This window comes from Rattus norvegicus, chromosome 14, assembly GCF_021556685.1.
Source record: "Rattus norvegicus strain SHRSP/BbbUtx chromosome 14, alternate assembly SHRSP_T2T, whole genome shotgun sequence".
NCBI classification, from domain to species: Eukaryota; Metazoa; Chordata; class Mammalia; order Rodentia; family Muridae; genus Rattus; species Rattus norvegicus.
The window spans coordinates 92,119,313-92,135,646 of NC_141547.1; the positions used below are offsets into that span (position 1 = coordinate 92,119,313).

At 37.0% G+C, this 16,334-nt stretch overlaps 1 long non-coding RNA gene across 1 annotated transcript in view; it reads right to left on the bottom strand.

The window, feature by feature from the left end:
* The window catches only part of LOC148001456 (uncharacterized), a 176,147-nt gene that overhangs the window by 149,109 nt on the left and 10,704 nt on the right, over positions 1-16,334 (bottom strand). The window lies entirely within an intron of this gene.

The window sequence follows — 16,334 nt, forward strand, 5'->3', positions numbered from 1 at the left end:
TTGGGAGCAGGAGCTTCATGACCTTTTGGGGAGTGATGATATATGCAATTGATACTAACCTCCATCTGAGAATATAACATCTGTTGGGTCAGTTCCAATATGGCTATCTTTCTCCATTCAGTTGTCTCCTTGATACAGTGATGGTTTTATGCTGTGTGGGTAATGAGACATACAAGTTGAGCAATCTGAGACTGAAACACCCTTGGGTAGAATGCCAGTGTAAAAATCTCCTCTCTCAAGTATATCCAATCTGAGACCCTGTGGATGCAAGTGTCTCAAGATAACTATGACTAAATCCAACAGCAAAGTGTAAAGTTACATAAAGCATTATGGGAATGTGTCGTGGCTTCTATCTTTACCTATTATTACTGTGCATGCACACACTTGTGCGTGTATGTGTGCACACATGCACACGAATATGCATACCAAGGCATTAGTGAATAGGTGACTGTCAGGAGTCAGTTTTCTCCTTGTACAATGGATTTCCGGTACAAAACTCAGGGTGTCACACTCTGTTTGAAGAAATTTTATGCACTGAGCAATATTTCATCAGGAAGGCTCCTCTTTTATTTCATTGTTTTATAACTTTATCACACAGTTCTAACACTCGAACATGGTAGATAACAATATTGATCATGTCTGCTAGAATGGCGTGCTTTCATGATGTATAGAATCTAAATTAGACACATCTTCTGTGTTGGCTCTTGTTTTTATGGAAGGCACTATGCAGCAACTAGGGAAAAGTTGTCACCCCAGTATCCTGATCATCCCTGGGCATAGTGTGCTATGCTGTGAGCATGCCAGAGAGTATATTCACTGATGTAAAAGTGTCTGATTATTTGGGGTATTTTCACACAATATATGAAACCTCCTCCATAGGAAAGAGCCCATTAGGTACCAAAGAACATATTTGGAACTAAAAGAGAAGATGAAAACCTGTGGCTGGAGATGTCACAGGAACCAGTGCAGAAAGTACTATTACTGCTTTGCTAAATGGATATGATTTGGATGATGAATTGCCTTCTAAACATTGTGTTTGACAAATAGTTTATGAATGAGGAGTTCGGCTCATTAAAAACTCTTTCATTCAAAACTGTTGATAGACTTAACTTTGGTGCAGAATTAGTGCCATCTGAAGTTGCTATGAGTTCAATGGCTATGTATTGCCCGTAAGATGGCGTTTTGTAGTCCTTTTGTATATCTCCTGACTCTTGTGTTCTGTTTTTCCCATTTTATGCAATGATGCCTAAGCCTTAGAGATGATAGTATAAATGTCTTACTTAGGAAGTGCTTATCTGTTGCTTATACTTAGTACCTTGAGTAGTGATGAATCATGCCTTAACAATTTTTTACTAGGAAGAGACTTTTCTGGTTAAGGAAGTGTATAACGTCAATCTATAGGTGTAAAGATAAATGTTAAAAGGGAGTTTGACCTCACATAAATTTTACTAAATGATAGTGGTCAGTTCTCCACTAGGGCCTCTAACTCCTCACACCTCATTGGTGGATTGCCTCTAGTGGAGTGTACCTTAAGTTCAACCAGAAGGTGAATAGTTTGACAACAGTGTCATTCTTGCACATGTACACATCTTTTGGGCAGGATGGTTCTTAGAGTTCAAGATTGGGATGGCCATTGCTGCCTTTTCTCTCCCAGCAGCCTGAACACCACATTCCTGGACTGTGGCCAACAGGAAGGAAGCTTCCAGCTCAGTTCCAGCTTTATTTCTATATATCATGAAATTGGTGTGTAGTATCTTTTTCTCTATACTTTTTTTTTTTTTACCACCTTGTTCTATTGGGAATCAAGGGAAATAACAAAAGCTTTTATTGGCATCTCCCTGAACAATATTTCACAGGTAGTATTCTCATTCCTGGTACTGAGAATTTGTTTAATAATTCTTGTCTTGTAGGAAGAGGCTTTTCTAGCCTTGTGTAGTATTTTCTTTAAAATCTTTAAAAAATTTTGCTGAGGAAAATGAAAGGATGCTCATTGCCATACCTTGATCCTACCGCCTGACGTATATATTAGAAGGTGGGTCATTTCTGACTGTTACATAAATGAAGAAAGGAGTCTTATAAGGTATCCTGGCAAGGCTCACAGAGGCTGTTGGGAGCAATATGTACTACATGGCATTATGTAAATTCCTGTTCTAGGTTTATTTTTGTGATCATCCTTTTCCATGAAAAATTATAAACACACAATAAGTTGTAAACTTTAGAAGACATAACTAAACACTTAAATGTATAAATTTAATATGTGCTTCTATAGCAGGACAATGAAGGCATAAAATGCAGATTTAAATTATTTTTCTCAAATATTGGAACATTGATAACAACTTATAATTTCATTAATATTATTTTAGTAACCAATTACAGTTGTACAAATGTAAGGTACAATGTGATTTCTTGATACAGAATATTTGCTAAAAGCTTATTAGTATGCTTTTAATTCTCATTACTTTCTGTGGTGGCACATAGAAATTTCCTCCTTCAGCTGCTTTGAAGCAGTTATTGTTATAATTAGAGTCGCATTAGTCTGCAGTATGATCAGAATCTCACCCTCTTTACATTTGCACCCCTCCATCAGTACTTTCTGATTCTCTCTTCTCTTTCCACACCAGACACTGAAAATCATCATTTTTCTTGAGTTAGATGGGTTTCTAATCTTTAGTCTACATACAAGTGATAAACATAATGTAAACATGTATTTACAAACATAAATATATTGGTTGAATAATTGTTCACCCTCCTGTGTCTAGCTTATTTCACTGAACACAATGATCCCTTTGATTTGTGTTTGCAAATGACACAATTCCCTTTTTTAAAAAATAAAGCTGAATAACTTTTCAGCATATGTGGTATGCTTTGTTTCATTTTTACATTTTGTTTATCTATTCATCTTTTGATAGAAACCTAGGTTGATTCTTTAATTTTGGTTATTGTGTAAATTGCTACAATAAACATGTGCAGCTACTACTTGGATATAATGTTTGCAACTAATTTGAATGCACTCAGGCAGGATTATATGAAAATTTAATTTTTATAAACAAAATGCTTCTGCACAACAAAGGAAATTCTTCATAGAGAAGAAATATGTAGAGTATGAGAAAATATTTGCTAACGATGCATTTGGTAAAGGGTTAACATCCACAATATGTGTGGAATTCAGCAATAAAACAAATAGCTCAATTTCTAAAAGCATAAAAGCAGAATTTTCTCAACAGGCAAGAGATAAATGGTCAAAAGGTCCATGAAAAAAGACTAAGCCTTGCTAATCATTAGGGAAATGCAAATTAAATCCATAATGAGCTATCCTCGTTTACTTGTTAGAATGGCTATTATAAAAAGGACTGGAAAAGACAGATGATAAATGCTGTTCAGGAGGTGAAGAAAGTTTGGCCCAGTTGATGGGAATGCAAATAAGTGTAGCCATTTCGGAAAATATTATGGAAGTCCCTCCAACCCTTAAGCGATCCAAAATAAATGTACTATTTTAAAACAGTGAAAAATCTAGCATATTCCAAGAAAACATTAAAAGATAATTTGCATGTATTAGCTTATCTTTCATATGTTATCAGATAGAATATCAATTTCTCTGGTGAAATTACTGAAAAGTACATCATTTTCATTATTCTTTAATATTTAAATTATAATTTAGTCTTAAAAGTTTATAATTTCCTCTACTATGTCTGTCACTCTCTCATCTATCTGTCTTATCTATCTATCTATCTATCTATCTATCTATCTATCATCTATCAACCATTAATCAATCTAGCATTCATCTATGACTTATCTTTCTATATAATCTTTCTTTCAAACTATATTTTATTTCAATTGGAGAGTCAGTTTAATAATTAAAAGAGATTTTCATAATTATTACTGCTTAAGTTGGATGTGGTGGTCATTTCCTATAATTCTGATATTCAGAAGGCTGACACAGGAGTTTCCTGAGTTCTAGACCAGGCAGGGCTACATAATGTGGAAATTTTGATGAGATTCTTCATTATCACCACATGATAGTAGAGAAGTCAAGACCTCCCCTTGGACATTTCAATTTATTTAATAAAATATTATCAGAACAGACTCAAATGGAAGCCTGGTAACCACTTTACTTGAATTTAGAAGAAAAATGTCAGGTCAGGTTAGCTGTAAATCTTGGAAGCTCCCCAGAGAAAGAAGCTAGTGTCCGTAAAAAGAGAAACAGGCATAGTTAAGACAACATAGAAGTCAGACACATGGCAGACTGGTAAACATAATGAAGGGGAGAGAAGATTTTGAAGAGTAAAGCCCAATGTGTTAGGAAAACAATGAATAGAAAAGAGTAGATTGATAAAAGGAAAAGCTAAGGTTTTCTAATTAACAATTGTAAGTAGGCTTTGAAAGTTTTATAACTGAAGCTCTGTAAGCTACTATGCTAAGTAAGGATCTAGAATTCTGAGAAGGAAAAGAATATTATCTCATTAAAGAGAATTATTCCTTTCATCCCTTAGGCTTAAAGTGAACACATCTTCCTGAGAGTGGTCTTTTGCTGGGTGATTGACCAGGATATTAACATAGACAAACAACCACATGTGTATACTCAGAGGTAGATTCTGTTCTTCTGGCTAGAAGGGGATAGATTTCCTTTAATAGGTCTTCAATGTTCTTCTGTTAAAGCATGATCCTGCTTCTCAACAACAACAACAACAACAACAACAACAACAATTGAATGAATAGTATTCTTGTTTAGAAGTACTTTAGGAATGATTCAATTTTAGAGTTGTGAAGAGATGTTCTCTGAAAAACTCAAGGTAATGAGCTGAGAAAAGGGTTAGGAAAAGCCTTGAAGTGTTCATTCCCAGTGCATTTCAGATTTATTCCAGTACCAGGGTACCTCGCTTAATAGTCACATTCTTTTCTAGGTCACACTGAGTTCCAAGGTCTTTCAAATTTATGTCCCTTTTCCCTTCTCTTTTTAGTTTCTGTCCAGTTCAATTCCTTTCCCAACAATAAAAGGAGGAAGTCTTCTCATCTCCTAGCACAGCGCCTCATTTAGGCTACATATGTGGGCAAGGCAAAGGGGCATTTTCCCCTCCATTACATGAAAGTTGCTTTGTTTCTAGTCTAAGGAAAGGGAACTGTGGCTCTCACAGGCCAAATCTCCTCCCCTTGGGTTTCTCATCATCCCACGTTTTAGCTGCTGCTTTCCTTTTTATCCCCAGTGCTTCCTCTGCAATATATCTGTCTGCTTGCATATGGATCTGCAGGCTTCGTGTTGTAAACATAAATCCTGGGTTTCAAAGGGTCCAATCTTTGCCTAAAGCCAATCTAAACAGGGGCAGTTTTAAAGGAGAGTTTTACTTGATGTTGTAAGTATTTCTTGGAATGTTATCTTCCCCAGATCAATCACAGCTATTGCAGTATTTCCCAGAATTCTCTGTCACTCTCCCTCAATTATTTTTCACTGAGGACTTATTTTAAAGTCCTCACTGGAGCCTATGCTTTTTCTTGTATGTACCTAGCAATCAGGGTTTCTAGAAATTGCTGGCCCTACTGTCTGGTCCATGTAAAAGTTGCAGTGACTACTCTCTATGAGACTCTGACTCTTTTCTTGGGGGAGGAGGTTTGAGAAGCCTGCACAGTTTCAATGTTACTCTGTTAATAGTAGGATCCACCCTCTAAACAACAACAACAACAACAACCATAAGTGAATGAAATGTATTCTTGTTTTGAAACAGCTTTAGGAACTCTTATTTAATTTTAGAGATGGGAGCAGATGTCCTCATTTAAGAACCTCAAAATAATGAGGAGAGAAAAAAAAAGAGTCTCCTCTTATGAGTCTCAGAATAAATGTTTGAAGAATTAACATTTCCACTTTGCTTCTTTCATGAAAAACCTCATCTCTGGAACTTTCTACATGCATGTGATTGCCCAAATTCCTTTACTGTCTTTCCAGTGAGCAGTTCCTCACCTTGTGCTACTGTGACCCTGTTCTGAAGCTTTGTGTCCTTAAGCTCCTGCCTCCTTAGTTTAGTGATCAATCCTTGGCATCATTGAAGGGTTTCCCCATAGTTTCCTCTGACTTTTGTAAGATACACTTTGCCGTCTTGGTTCCTTTCTGTCTGCTTCTAATTTTCTTCTTCCTAGTTGTTTTTAAGTATAAAAGTTTTAGGATTAATGAAGAAGTCATGGGCCTTTGAAAAAGTCTAACTCCCTCCTTGCTAGCCTTGTGTGATTTCTTATTTTTTTTTCTAGAATTTATCCTTATACACACAGATAACTGTAGCTACGACCCCTCAGCATACAAGCCTCCTATTAAAGCAAATAGAAACTATCACAGAAAAACTACTACTGGACACATTGCAGAGATTAATGGGTTTGAGGGAGCCCAACCCCCAAAGATACAACTGTATCAGTTCCTGCATCTATGGCTTATGGTCATCTTGGAAGAGTGCCAGAAAGATTTTAAGATCCAGAACACTAGAGTACTAGAAAATGTGCTGTGATATAGTCTCTTGTAGAGATAGTTATATAAATGAGATCAGAACAATGGCAATATTAATGGGCATATTAATATGGGTCCCAACATTAGACAAAGAATTATAGGCAATTGATGACTACTTGAAAAAAGGAGAATTAAGCTTTACCTAAGGTAGAGTCCCTTATTGGTTGTCTAATGCAGAGTAGTCAGTCTTGAAGCTGTATACACACAAACATGGGTGAGTCCATGGCTCCTGCTACATATGTAGCAGAGGATTGAATTATCTGACATCAGTAGGAAGGGAGAGCTTGGTCCTGTGTAGGTTTGGTGTCCCAGTAAAGGCAGGAATGGGGGGGTAGGTGGGGGAGTACCCTCTTAGAGGCAAAGGGGATAGAGGATGGGATTGGTGTTTACAGAGGGAAGACAAGGAAGGGGGACACCATTTGAAATACAAATAAATAAAATAATCAATAAAAATGGACTAAGGAAGTTGAATATATGTGTGTACAAGTATGTATATGTATATATATTATACATATACAAGAAATACAAACACAAGATTTTATTGCATAGTAATCAGTGAAAAAGAGACTATCATCTTGAGAGTGGGAAAACAAGAAGAGTTTGAAGGATGATAGTTGGGAAGGTCTAAGGGTTTTAAAGGCAAGGGGGATAGTGATATGATTCAATTTCATTTAAAATATATTTTAAGAGTACATGGGTAGAAACAATAATCAGCTCTCACAGAGTACTCATAAACAGATACACCTTTGGGGAAAAAACCCTACAAATTATGTCTACTTTATTTCTCTCCCCATATCTCAACCTGAGATCTCTCCTGATGCAGACTTGGCAATCTTGCCTGAGTAGTATTGCCTGAGTTGCATATCAACTTGTTGAAAGACAAGCTCATATTTCTCCCACTATTTTTTTCTCTGTGCCCATGTTCTACTTACAGAACTGTTTCCATCCCCCAAGTTCTTTCTCATTCCTTCTTATATTTTCCAACCATACGTATGTGATTGGGGATTCAGTTTTGTAATCATTCTGCTATTGACCCAGCTTTGCTTGTCACCAGTGCATAGCTTCTGATTACCTAATGAAGGATTTATAAGAATCTTACAACTGTCTCCACACTCAGACTCCCATTCTTCTTTTACTGTTTATATTTTAACAGTTCTTTGTAGCTACTGTAGTTGGGTTTCTCCTACACTAAATGTGTATGGCATGTTGGACTTCCTAGGAGGTTATATTTAGCAAACATGGGACTTGAGAAATTATTGTTAGTACCATGTTAGTATTGCAGCCAAATACACACACACACACACACACATTTCTGTGTCCCTACTCTCATTGATATTCTCATTTCCACTTATTATTATGTAATATATATGTGTGTTTGCATTTAATGTATGTGCACATATTTATATATAACATGTAATAATGTATAATAATCCAGGGAAATACAGGTAGAAGATATGAGGACATAGTGCAGCATAGGCCCAAAGCTGACTGACCTATAAGGCACCCTGGCTCAAAACCTGCTCTTAAAAGCTACCTTCCTCTGGGTGGAGCTGCTTATGTTGTTCAAAAGCTTATTTGTTTACTACTTTGTCTCCAGTGCAGAGTAGGTCCTTTGATTAATCTAGTCCTTGAGAGAGTGAGGTATAATAGCGCCTGACATTTGTCTGGCTTCCTAACTAAGCATGGTCCTTTTATACATATTTTGACTACTGTGATATGGTAATTACCAGGGGAGACTTATTAGAGCTAAATCAAGGACAGCAGTGTGTTTTAGAAATTTCACAGGTGTGAACAAATTGGATTATTCTCCTTAAAAAGGTATTTTGTTAGAGCAGCAGATATCAAGCTCTTGGTGAGTCTCTGGTAAGGTTTTAGAGACTTCCTCTAGCCCAGGCAATCCTCACTTTAGCCTGGGTTGAAGCCCTGAGAACAGTCTTCCTTCTGTGTTCCTCACTGATGAGTTTGCATAGCTTATCTCACTGAGCACCAGAGTCTACAGTCCCTCCTTGCCTCTGGGCTAAAATGGGAGATCTTTAATCCTGCGTTCATGAGCATAACTGTCTCATGCAAATTCCCTTGCAGTGTCTCTTTCTAAAGCTCTACAGTGAAAGCCTTGGCTGTCATGGTGTTGAGTTATTTCGTGGTCCTTCCACATGACACGTGCTTCCTCATCTCTGCGATTTGCTCATGATTGCCTATTTTGCTAGAACTCCCTATTCAATCATTCCTGTTTCTCCAAACTCACTCTGAATTTCAGAGTTCAGATCATATAAGACTTTGTCTAAGATCTTTCCTGATATTCCAAGCTTGAAAGATCTTCTTAATTTGTTCTCAAGATAAACTTCTACTTCAATAAAATCAATAAAATGATAACAATACAACTCCCTTTTCTTGTCACCATTATTATTTTTTCTATTATTACATTATCATTTTCATTAATCCTATTCACCATATATTTCTATTCACCACAGCATATTAAGTGATGCTCATACTCTCTTTCTACAGAAATCAGTTGTATCTTCTGTCTCTGTTTTTAGTTAGTTTCTTTTCTCATAGCTGTGATAAAAATACTTCACAAAGCAACTTACATTAACTCATAGCCCATTAAGCTTTGATTACAAAATATTCAAACCTTCCTTGTCTTCTAAATTTTACCTTTTCCTACAGTACAGCCACAAGAGCCTGAGAACTACACAGTCAAGTTCACCGCAATCACACCCTTCCTCTTTCTAATAACATTCTTTATTAGTTACGTTTCTTATTTCTGTTAAAAAGTACTCTAAAAACAATCTAAGAATGGAGAGCATTTTTGGGGTCACATGTAAGGGTATAGCCTACTCTGGCAGGAAAATTATGGTGGCAGGAACTTGAACAACTATTTCTATTAGAGAGAAGCAGAAGATGACAGCTCATGCTTTGATGGCTTTCTTCCATTTCTCCTGTCTCAGGACAGTCTCCTGAAGCATCCTCCTCTGCATTTAGGTGAGACTTCCCATCTCGGTCAACCTTTCCTGGAAATGCATGTACCAAGTACAGAAAAGGCCAGTGCATTGTTTCATAGGTAATTTTAACTCTGTCAAGTTGACAATAAGCATGAATTTCCACACTCATTTATTTAATAAAAAAATTGAATTTGACCTGGCCTAAATTTGCAATTTTCAGACAGATCTACTCATTTTCTGGGGTCCAGTTGCTAATGAACAATACTTTTCTAAATGACTAAATACACATATATTATTTGAAAACTTGTCATGAAAGATTTCTGTTCTGCTACTGGCTGGGTATAATACTAATTCTTGACAGGTTTGAGAAATTCTGTTACATGAGTGAATGCTACATCTTAACTCTTCACCTTTCCCAAGTATTCTACACAGTCTTCGGTATTCATACAAATAATCAGCATTATTTTAGGGACAAAATTAGAGTGAAGATGAGTCCCAACTTTGCCAAGAGGAAGCAAATGTGTTCCACTATTCAGGTTAAATCTTCTTACTATTATACCATGACCCTTATTAAAAAAACAATAGAATATTGGTTAGCATGCATTTAAAATTTGCATGCCCGATATCAGAGTTTATTAGTTCTTACAGGAGCAGCGACTATAAAGCAAGGCTGTCTCATTTGCTTGGTGAGTTCATCTGAGTCCCTTTCACCTCCTCCACGTGGATGCTTCTAGTTTAATGAGTTAAAATCTTTTCAACTCGTAACTTTAAGATTTGAATAATTGGTGTTAGAAGATCCTTTGAGTGTTCTAATGCATAAATATCAGCTCAGGCTCCTGGTCACAATGAACAAATTTAATTTGAGTAAATTTGTTGTACTTGGCTTTTCTTTTAAGCCACAAGCTCATCTGAGAATGAAAGCTTAGAGTATGCTATATAATTATTAAGTAGTGAGGGCTTATGTGGAATGGAATAGCTGGGAGAAAATGAGATTGAAAGGGGATATATCCAAGATAAGCATTAGTAGGTGAGCATTCTACTGGGACTTGGAAAAGAAAATGTTTGAATTATGTATGGCTAACATCATTACAGTCTCAAGCTTATTCAAGTTTGTACGACTTTAAAATTTAATAAATAGGTTATTTTGTGTGTGTGTGTGTGTGTGTGTGTGTGTCTGTGTGTGTGTGTGTGTGTGTGTGTGTGTGTGTGGAGATTACCACATCTCAGGGTTCCTACACAAAAAAATTATCTTTTAAATTGGTTTTGACTTTTTGGAATTTTCTTTCATCTTCTAAAGTAACAGAATGTTTTTCCCCAAATGGCCTTTGATTTTAGCTCATCCTTCAAAGCACAAATAGATTACTTTAAATTGAACAAATGCTAAAAGTTTTCTCAAATTGTCTTAAAATGGAGTAAGGCTTCTATTTCTGATAAAGAATAAGAGGTACCTATGTTACTATACTTGGTTGTGCCTGGGTGCCCAGAAAATTCTTTTCCTGCCAATTAGACGTCATTAGGTGATACTTAGGCATGGGGAGCTTTAGGAGGCAGGCCTGAGTTAGATATTCTGCTGTCATAGGTGTCTAATCTCATGCATAGATTAATGTTACTCTTGGAGAATAAATTAGTACTCACAGTAACAGTTGCTATAAAGTAAGTCTCATCCGTGTGCTTATGTGCTTGAGTTCATTAGAGTCCATTTTTAGCTCCTCAATATGGATGCTTCTAGGGGAAACATTTTGCTTTAACAATGGCTGAATGCTGTTTGAAATTATCATCTGCCATAATCATGATTCAGACTGATCTCTTTCCTTATAAAGTCCCATCCTCAGTAATTTTGTTTCAGCAACACAAGGCAGATTGATGAAGCAAACATGAATATATAGAAATATATGTATTATAGCCAAAAGATGTATTTCTATAGAATTTGCTATGCTCTAACCTTGTGCTGCTGGCTTAGCCTTATCAGGCCTAGCTCATTTCCTCTTTTTGTCCCTTTTCCACAGTCCATTTTCTGTCAGGTGTACATGCATTTTTCTTTTGCCACTCAGTGCTATTTTTATCTTCTATACCTTCCCTATAGGTTGGTTATCAATATAGAGAATAATTGTAGTTTCTCTTTATCATTTCTGTGGGTGATGGATTAGAAGATATGCTACTCAACGTTGAAAAGAGAAAAACCAAATAGTAGAAATCGTTGTTTATTTTGAGTGAAGAATACAGTCTTCCAAGTCAGACAAGTATTACTATTTTATAATGTACCAAATAGATATTTTACAACAAGGACTGTCATGACCTGCACAGCTTAGAGACCGACCTGACTGGAGCAATGGGAATAAAAGAGCAGCAAACTCATGTGCAGAAAAGCTGGCATTAGGGGTTGGGGATTTAGCTCAGTGGTAGAGCGCTTGCCTAGGAAGCGCAAGGCCCTGGGTTTCGTCCCCAGCTCCAAAAAAAAGAACCAAAAAAAAAAAAAAAAGAAAAAGAAAGAAAAGCTGGCATTGGTTTGACCATGAGAAGTCTGGAGACTAAGTGTATTTATTGAAGTGAAGGATGGAGTCGGTTATTTTATGTAGCTGAATGCAAAGGGGGCTTTATTGTACACAGGTAAATGAGGACATGAGTTTATTACATACATCTGAGTAGGTAGGTTTATTATACATGCCTCAATATATGGGGGGAGGTTCTTATATACACCTGAATAAGGAGGTGGATTAATTATATAGAGCTGAATGAGGATTGGGTTTTTAAAAATATATCTGAATGATGAGGTGGGTTTATTATATACATCTGTATGAGGAATTGGGCTTATTAGATATATCTGGATGTTGAAGGATGTTCATCATTGATAGCTGAATGTGGAGGTGGGTTTATTATGTACAGGTGAATGAGGGGGCAGTTTATTTTGTCTCAGTAGCGGTTCCCTTTAGAGAAACATCTCAGGCTGTAGTTATCTTGGAGGAAGAAACTGTGATTGATACTTGTTTCATACACTGTCAACATCTGTGGGATGGCATTACCGTTACTATGGGTTTAAGGTCTTGGGGTCTGTGACATGGCTATGTTCTTGTCTGCTGCTCAGAAGAAGGCAGAAATTCACCATAGGACATTGTGCACAAATTCTATGGAAACAGGCAAATGGATGAGTCACTAGGGTCCAGCTCATAGTGCTTCAGAAGGAGTCATGAGATGAGATCTCCTGAAGTCAGGCTATTCTGCTTCAGAGTGTTTTGTTTACAAAGACCGTGGGCAAGAATTTGTACTCTAAGCAGGAAAGAATATACAGGAAAGACCAAGAGTTAAGAAATGATTTAAGGCTAAGGAAAGAAAAGTTCAATTTCTGAGGATGATGCCTGGTCTTGCCCAACAAACAATTACCAGTGGATCGGGAATCTATGGCTACAAATCACCTAAAATAATTATGTATCATTTTGCTATGGTTTCTAGTCATCATTTATAAATAAAAATTATTTCAAACACACTTGTCTGAAGGTCTTTTATAAATGGATGACTGTGCTTTTCTGATACTGTAAAAGAATGCCTAAAATTGGGTAATTTATAAACAAAGATATGTTCTAGATAATAATTCTGGAGCCTAGCAAATTTAGGACCAAGATGCCACAAGATTTGTTGTTGGATGAAAGTCAAGTCCTTCCTTCCAAGAGAACATTCACTGTATTCTTCAGAAAGTAGGAATGCTATTCCCAGAACAAGAGTGAAGGAACAAAGAGGGACAAGAAGGGAACCAATCTTTTTATAACAGAAGCAATCTAACTTAAGAATCTGTGATTACCTCGTGGCCTTAGCATGCTCTGAAGGCACTTAAAGGTCCTGCTATTTTAATAATGCTACCGTGTCAGTAAAAATTTAAGTGGGATTTGGAACAACAAAACATTCAAATTATAACAATGCTTTTCTAGTACCAGAATTAAATTAGTTAAATTTGGATATTTATGAACTGAGCATAGGCCTTTGCTGTTCTATGTTTAAGCTTAAGTGGAGAAATTCCCGTGTTGGCAAAGCAGATAGCATGATCGCATAAATCTTTTCTGTAGTGAATTTTCACCAATGCTGCATGAAAGGGAAGAGATACCTTATGAACGTTATGAAGTGGTAAGGAATGGTTACAGAGTTCTTTGGGAATATTGAAGTTGGAGCTGGAAGAGACCTAATGAACTGCCACCAGAGATGGTCAATTAGCATGTGCTCTGGACTGGAGTTTCAGTTACAACATTTACAAAAGAGATTCAGTTTTTGCCTACTGATGTCAAGTTGTTTATTTGTATCGTTACCTGATTATGGTAGGTTTTATTTTGCAAAATGTTTTCAACTATAATAGCTAAGAAGTTTCTTAAACCATTCTTAAAGTTAGCATCACTGAAAATTAGATTAATGCCGTCTATGAGGTCTAGGTTGATGAATCAAAATTTGGATATTTCCTTTACATGGCTGTGTGACCCCCCTCTCCCCTTCCACCCAGGGATTAACTTCACCTGTTTTGCTCTTCATATCCTGAGCATTAAAATATAAGATGATCTATTGAGTAAATGGTTTTAAGAATTCATGTCTGGCTGTGATATTCTAGTTCTGCCCTTTGACTCTTATGCTGAAATAATGTTATCTAATGGAAAGTAAAATACTTTCCTCATACCAAGAGGCAGAGAATAAAAGGAAGAGGATAATGTTTTGTTTAGTTTTTTTTCCATGTTCTGAGTGATTGCTTCATTGAGATTATTTCCTCTTTTATGGGAGGTTGTTAATGCTCTGCAATCTATATGTGTGTAGGCTTCCTGAACAAAGTCTTGGCATGATGTGCCTTGAACAACATCTTGTACCATTGTATAATTATTAGCTAGCCTCATCATCATTACCAAAATTATCACCACCAAATCAATGCAAAAATCACATTTCTTTGTTGTCTGGCGCAAGACAGCTGGGCAGAACAGACATCCTAAGCACACAGCCACAGAAGACAAAGGTTTGCAGTGCAGCTGGGCAGCCGGAAGTGCAGACGTCCTCAAGTATCTTCAGTCACCCCCAGGAATGCAAATCAAGATAGAAGAAGAAGCGTTCCTTTCCAGGCTGGAGGAGCCATCTCATCTGTGGAAATGAACTTTCATTCTCTCTGGCAATTAGTTTCACCCTAAAGTATGATAATTCTTTGAAGCCTCACCAGGAGAGAAAATACTGTGTTCCACATTAAGCCAAGGAAATATATGGTGCTGGCTGAGACATTAATCTCATTTGCTCTGCACCTGATTTTTCACCGTTAGAATATTGCAGCCAAGCTCTATGCTAAATCTCCAGCAATTTGGTTCAGCAAAGTAGATTAGGTAGAGCCAATGCAGAGCTCTACCTTATAAGTTTCTTTCAGGAAAATGATATTTAGATATATAGGCTGAGCTTAGAAGTGAACGTGTGATGTTCCACTTCTATCAATATTAGAAGTGAATACCGGCCATCCAAACATACTTGTGGCTGGTCTTGTTTCTCTGAAAAACATTTAGAAAAGTAAATAACATTTATACAGCCCAGTCCCTTTTACCCAAGAGTAAAAAACTCATGAAATTAGGGGAGAAGAAAGGCAAGAAGGTGGTCATTCATTCCAACTTACACTAAAGTAATATTATTTTTTTCTTTTTCTAAGAATCCAGGATTACTTAAGCTATTGTTTACTACGTACCCTTACACAGTCCCATTTACAGTGTGGGTAACCTATGATAAGAGTCTTACAAGTGTTTTGTTGATTATAATCTTAAGCTATTCCTTTCCAATTGTTTCCAACATTATATCCAACCAAGAATGCATTTGGTGACATAGTATGCTTTCAAATTGCACAGCCATTACAAGCTCAGAATATAAATAGATTTCAGAGAGTAAGACTCTGTGGTAAATGCCCTAGTCATAAGCTCATGTAAAGACCAAGTGGTACCTACATGGAGGAAAAATGCCTATGGGAAGGAAGACAGATATAGAGACTGCAGGGTGCCACTCCAGGCAAAGAAAAGGCTAGGGTTATGGGAAGCACCAGATGTTAAAAGTGGCAAAGAAGGAACAGAATTTTGCTGCTGCCTTCACTTTAAACACTATTCTCTTGCATCATGAGAAAATAAAGTTCTGCCACTTTAAAATAAAATTAAGCCAGTGATAGGAAGTCCTTCTTTTGTATCTCTTGTTCAGTGCTGACATGGCCTTTCTGAGCTGAAAATATGATCTGTGCCTTATTTACAATGTGAGTTCCACAAGCTCACTTCGCATAAGCCACACATCAGAAAGACCCATAATTTCTAGTATCATACTCACCCTGCCTTCCACATATTATCCCTTGTTCTTTGCACCATTTTTTGTCCGCTGCATTTTCTAGTGCTTGTGTGAACAAGTGTGTACATACCATGATCAGTTTTGCAAAAGTGCACCCCCATCTCAAGCCTAGCCCCAAGCCACTTGCTTCATAGAGCAAGACCTCTCTGAGTCCCAGCCTGAAATACTCTGAAAATGTTATCTCCCTATCAGAAGTTCTCATAGCGCTAAGAGTGCTTGGGCCACTGGATGATGATTGATGTAGTCTTAGACAAAGGTGAGTTCTTCATTATTGTTTTTTCCACTTGCTAGTTAACCTCTCTATGTTGTAGGACAGCATTTAATATGAGGTATGCCAAAGATAGAAGGCAGATTAGTGTTACCTGAAGAAGAAGCCAGCAGACGAGAGTGAATGCTGAGAGGACGCAGATGCAGTTCCATAGTACAGAGTTTCATGGTACAGGAAAAGAAGAGATTGCTTAAGAAGAATGAAGCCTAGAAAGATGCTCTTCACAAGACCAGCAGCCCAGCACAGATAGGGAATGTCTTTGCCTTTGAGTAAAGGAACATTCCAGGCAAAAAGTTACTGTCACTCGTACCAACAGGTA